The following is a 6,000-nucleotide window of genomic DNA, read 5'->3' as shown; positions in this document are numbered from 1 at the left end:
AAAATCATGACAGCGGTGGGGGAAGAGGGAAAGGTCGACATACATAAGGTGAAGGCCCATTCAAAAATTGAACCCCGTGCAGAGGGAAACCAACAGGTTGACAAACTGGCCAAAGAAGGTGCCCGGACGGGAAAGTTCTGGGACCCCTATGACACCGGCCGCATAGCAGCGGTCAAAAATAAGAACAGGGCAGCAGAGAGTACAGGGATAACTTTGGCCCCGGACTTAAAAACAGTTCAGGCACAGGACCCAGTCCTGAAAGCTGTCCTTAACGCGCTAGCTAGAGGAGAGAGAGTAGAAGGTCCGTACGGCACAGCAGCCATTACCGTTCAGGAAGGCATGCTGTTTAAAGAGGGACAATGGGTCGTGCCACAGCAGCACCAGAGGGAATTCCTAAAACTGGCCCATGAGGGTCCAGGAGCGGGACACCCCGGGCCTGAGACCACCTGGCAACGGGTGGAACAGCCAGGATGGTGGTCGGGCCTCAGGGAGGACGTCCGCGAGTTCTGTGCGAACTGCCTGGTGTGTGCTGCGAACAACCCTCAGCCCCGAGAAAAAGGTGTCCCTAGGACATGTCAGGAGGGTAGAGGGACCATGGCAGTCAATCCAAATTGACTACATCGGGCCCCTACCGACCGTCCAGGGAGGCTACAAATACTGCCTAGTCCTGGTGGACGTGTTCTCAAAATGGGTTGAAGCCTTCCCCTGCCGAACAGCCACCGCAATAGGGACAGCTAAGATTCTAGTGAGGGAAGTGTTCTCCCGGTGGGGACTCCCACAGTATGTGGAGTCAGACCAGGGGAGCCATTTCACCGGGCAGGTAATGCAGGCAACCCTTAACGTGCTCGGCATTGAGGGGAAATGGCACGTTGCCCACAATCCACAGTCATCGGGTATTGTGGAGCGTTTAAACCGCACCATTAAAGAAAGGCTGTGGAAGGAAACGGGAGACTCACCCCAAAAGTGGGTGGAGGTCTTACCGTTGGTCCTAATGGGGATCCGAGCCAGCCAGTCAAAGAGCACGGGGTATTCCCCATATGAGCTCATGACTGGCCGGATCATGCAGACCCCCACCCATGTCCTAGCCCCGGTGCTCACAGAAGGTCAGCTCAGAGAGGTGAACCGGGACCGGTTTGTCAGGAACCTGTTTGAACACCTCAAACAGATTCACTGGCCGGCTGCTAGTAACATGGGCAGACAACATCAGGGGAACCGATTGCTGCTAGAACCCAGCAAACACCACGAATGGGAAATAGGGGACCAGGTCATGGTGAGGAACTATGCTCGGGTCGGAGTTTTTGAAGCATTATATATGGGGCCATACAGCATTGTGGACAAGGCAAGCCCGATGGTCTATGCCATAAAGCTGCCCCGCCGTACGAAGTGGTTCCACATCAACCAGTACAAGCTGTACAACCCAGGGTCAGACAAGCACAGAGGGCAGCTGGGAGTTGTGAACCGTCCTCAGGGCAGGGACCCTCCGTTGCCCGCCCCCTACGGTGGAGGGCCCACAGGGAATGTGGCAGGCTCAGAAACCGTGCCTATAGGGACGGTGAATTGCAGTACTGGAGGGGCTATCCCACCCATCGTTTGGGATTCGGACGCACCCCCAGTAACCCAAGCCCTGAGAAGGACCCTCCGTACACCACGGCCAAAGATACCGTGGTCACCGGCATCTGAGCCTCAGCGATTCTACCCTAGGAGAAGGGCAGCCCGACAGGAAAGGCCGAAGGTCAGAAGCACAGAGGCCGCTCAGAGTAGGGACCACCAGCCAGCCGCCTCCAGCGGTGAGGGTCTCACAGGAGCAGTAGCAACGAGCTGTCCCAGAGACAAGGGTCTCCAGCTCACCGGCTGCGGGGAAACCCGAGAATCCAGGCGGCTATCAGGCCGCACAAGGCACGGGCCTGACAGGGACTAACCAGGCCACCCGGAGACGGGTGGCGGTTGTACATAGCTCTAATTTTAGTTTAAGGCAGCTGACTGCACCATTTTACATTTTAAGGTTCAGTTTAGAATTGAGGTTAATGTTGTAGTAATGTTTAGGTGATTGTTTTGAGTTTGTCTTGTGTGTCAGCCAGCCTGAGAGCAGTTCTCAAGGGCAGGATCCAGACATTACCGAGTGATGGACAAACCTCAGGAGACCAATTGATGTTGTTTAATTTTAATCTATGTTTTTTTTCCTTCTGTAATGTGGTTGTACGTTGCCGATATGCTGCTGAATATAATGTAACTGAAATGAAATGTAACTGTGCTGAAATGCAATTGTAGTGATTGAACCCCCTCCAAGCTGGGAGGGTGTAAATATAAAAGGTTTGTACCTGTAAAGGGAAAAGTGTGCATCTATAGTGATGTTGCATAAGTGCAATGCATTTTGGGTATTCGTTTAGCTAATTTACGGGGAAGGTTATCTCTTGGGAGTCAGGAACTTTGCTCACCTCGAAGATGATATCATAAGTGATATGGTATCACAGGGGGGAATGTAGAATTTACCAATATCTCGCAAAGATTCCAGGTACCTTTCCCCTGCAGAGGAGAAGAATCCCTTTCTGGGCTTTTAAAATGAGTTTAAAGGGGCAGACAAAGCCTGCGGGGGATAAAAGGGGATGCATTCATGGAGACCCCCCCCCCCAGTGTTTGGACTCATAGGAAATGGAATTCAAAATGGACCTAAATTACTGAAGCTTGAGATCCCCTAAACATCTATGGGAAGGAGCATATCAATTTTAAGATTCTGCAACATTTTGGCTGCGAAAAAGAGTTACCAAATACAGGAGGTGGGGCCAACGTCTGAAGCAAATTCGTGTATTAAAGACCCCAGGCCAATCACCTCCTAAGAGATATTCGAATTACCCAATCAAGCACAATGGAAATCATGGTCAGAAAAACTGGACATCGTAAAACAAAGCAAAACCAGTGATAACACATTCTCACATACTAATCAAGTTACTGCTGACAAAGGAGACATTTGAAAATCAATGGACAGAACAGTTTAAACAGAGCCCAAGAGATTTGATGGGAGATAATGGAGCCTTTTTTTGGGATATATCTATCCCCCAGTTTTTACAAGGAAAGACTAGCAGAACACAGAACAAAGCAGAACACAGACTCGAAAGGAACACAGACAGACACAAGCAGCCTGCTTGCTCTACAGTGAAGAAATCGAATCGTGAAGGAAACTACCAGAACTCATCATGATCCGACCGAGCACGAGGCCCACGAAACGGAAGGTTTTCAGCAACCAAATTGACAACCCGGGCCACCACAACCAGCGAAACGACCAACCGAAACCAACTCAGCAAAAACCAAAGAATCGACCTTTATTTCCACTCTACAATCTACTTCTGAATGATCCAACGGGTGAGAAATTACCAAAGGGGACTAGCTAAAACTATTCCTAACCAAAGAAAGTGGGTACTTACCCCAAACATCCAAAACGCAACTTACCGCATCAACGGACGCACCCCAACCGAAGACTACGCAGCCCAAAGTCCTCTCCTCCGTCCGGGGTGCGGCTCGCCTAGAAGGCCAAGTGCAGCGAACCCCGAAACCGCGATTCACCGGCAACTGTCTAAAGGGATTGGTGAGCATAGCCCCTGAACCCTCCGAGCTATAACTTAGTTAGTTAGGGGAATTGGGAGGGGGGAGGCTGGGATAACTTGTGTAAATGTATCTGCATTCTCCTCTTTATCCCATTTAGAGTTTAAGCTGTATTCTTTTCCCCACAGGCTGTAATTTGACATTTTATTCAATGTGTTGTACCCCACAGTGTGTATTGGTCCGTGTGTGTTATTAAAGGTGTGCCTTTTACTTCTTTTTAAACACAATAAAGCCATATCTGCTTCCTACCTTGAAACCGATTGTCTGTCCAAGTCTGTCACAGTCCCTTCGTAATTCCAGTGTCTAGAACCAAGGGTGTGGGAGCGATTCGGAACCGCTCATATAAGGTCAGAAGGGAAAGCTGACCCCCTGAAAACCACCGCTTACAGTGTTTATGTGAATCACTACCTTGGCCCCCATGAAAGTGCCAATGCTGGGTTGAAATAATGAGTCAAATTTGTCCAGGATCTGTGAGCATGATACTCGCTCCACAGAGGAAATTACATTGAAATCGCTCCATTTCCAGTTCATGACAGCAAGCCAACTCCTCCCCAGTAGTGCAGGACCATCCCCTGGGACAATCCAGAGTGGCAGTCTGTTCTCCGAATCTTTGTGGGTCACGACTACCGTGGCGCTGCCAAGCACCGGAATGATCTGCTTTGTGTAAGTTCGTAGCTGTGCGTCAATCGGCGATAATTTTGGTCTCCTGGCCTTGGACGCCCACAACTTTTCAAACTGTTTGATACCCATCAGTGTCTAGCTCCATTGATACTGGGATGCCATTGAGGAGCACTTTCATCATTATCGGTGGCATCCTGGTGTATGAACTGTATACGTGCTCCACATGAACTCGCTGAACTTCAGCTTCCAGCGATTTCCCCCAGCGCTCATTTCTGCAATTTCTGCAGGTATTTTGCTCACCTCTGCAAACTCCGGCTGAGTGTGTGCCTCCACGCCTGCAGCATGAGCTACTGTTTGAAACAAAAGGTCCCTTGCCAGTCAATCGTCCCTGACTGCCCCTGTTATTGCCCTTGAGTGCGCCATTAACAGGTGTTGATGGCCCCATTACTGGCCGTATTGTCCCTTGCAATGGCATGAATCGCCGTTCAGCTTGCCATTTTCTGTGTCGAACTCCCCCTCTGGGTTCGACTACATGTTGGGGCATGCCCGATTGCCCCTGTCTGCCTGGAGAACTGTGTGCTGCTTTAACAATGTTGAATCTCTGTCCCAACCATTCCTTAACACAGTACCTCTCGTCTGTTCTGCTAGTGGCCATGCTCGGGTGGTTTAAATCCCAGTTTCTTGTCGCCATTGATACGTCCTTACTATACAGTATAAATGCACACGAGGCCCATGCTTGAGAGAAGGTCAGTCTGTGACCTGTCCTTTATTCATAGCACTCAAGTGCTGGAAGTGGGTGGAGCTTCCCCTTTTATAACTGAAGGTCTAGGTTAGGAGTGTCTCCCACAAGTTCACCACCTAGTGGTCAGTGTTCTCACGGTGTACAACTTAGGTCAGATTATACATGGGTTACAATGCTGGTTGAATACATGACATTAACAATTGGCGACAAATTAAAAATACGAACTTTCACGCAACCATGTCTGTTGGAATTTTGGAGAGATTCGTGGAAGGGGAAGACTGGGAGGATTTCCCTGATTGCCTTGACCAGTACTTCGTAGCCAATGGATTGGAAGGAACTGATAATGCAATTAAGCGTAGGGCAGTTCTCCTCACTGTTTGTGGATCAAAAATTTATGGCCTTATCTACTCTCACTGACTCGACCAATGGATAAGACTTACGATGAATTGTGTTCGCTGGTTCGGAACAACGTTAAGCCGAAGGAAAGCATCATTATGGCGAGGTATCATTTCTATACGTACAATCGCTCCGAGGGCCAGGACGTGGCGGAATTTGTCACCAATCTGAGACGTCTCGCTGGACCGTGCAACTTCGGAGCTGTGTTGGAGGAAATGCTGTGGGACTTTTTTGTGCTTGGCATTGGCCACAAGATCATCCTTCGAAAGCTGCTGGCTGCTGAATCTTTAGACCTGACCAAGGCCATCATGATCGCCCAGGCATGCATGTCCACGGACGAAAACTCGAAACTGATATCGTCCGAGCATCAAAACTCACCGGCATGTACTGTGCATAAAATAATATCGGCGGCAGGCAGAGCTGCACATGTCATGGCCTACTCGTCCGCGTTCGTATGACCCGTAACTGCTCAAAGTCCGCCATCGAGGGTGAATTAAATCTCGCCTTGTTGGTGTTGCGGGGACTATCATCGGGCCCATCATTGCCGATTCAAGCAATATGTGTGCGAAGGCTGTGCAACAATGGGGCACCTTCAGCGAATGTGTCCGCAACCGAGCAAGCGTGCTGCAACACACCACGTGGCT

The sequence above is a fragment of the Pristiophorus japonicus genome, chromosome 13 (genome assembly GCF_044704955.1).
Source record: "Pristiophorus japonicus isolate sPriJap1 chromosome 13, sPriJap1.hap1, whole genome shotgun sequence".
In the NCBI taxonomy this organism is placed as follows: domain Eukaryota; kingdom Metazoa; phylum Chordata; class Chondrichthyes; family Pristiophoridae; genus Pristiophorus; species Pristiophorus japonicus.
The sequence above is the reverse complement of the archived record's forward strand: the minus strand, read 5'-3'. Positions refer to the sequence as shown.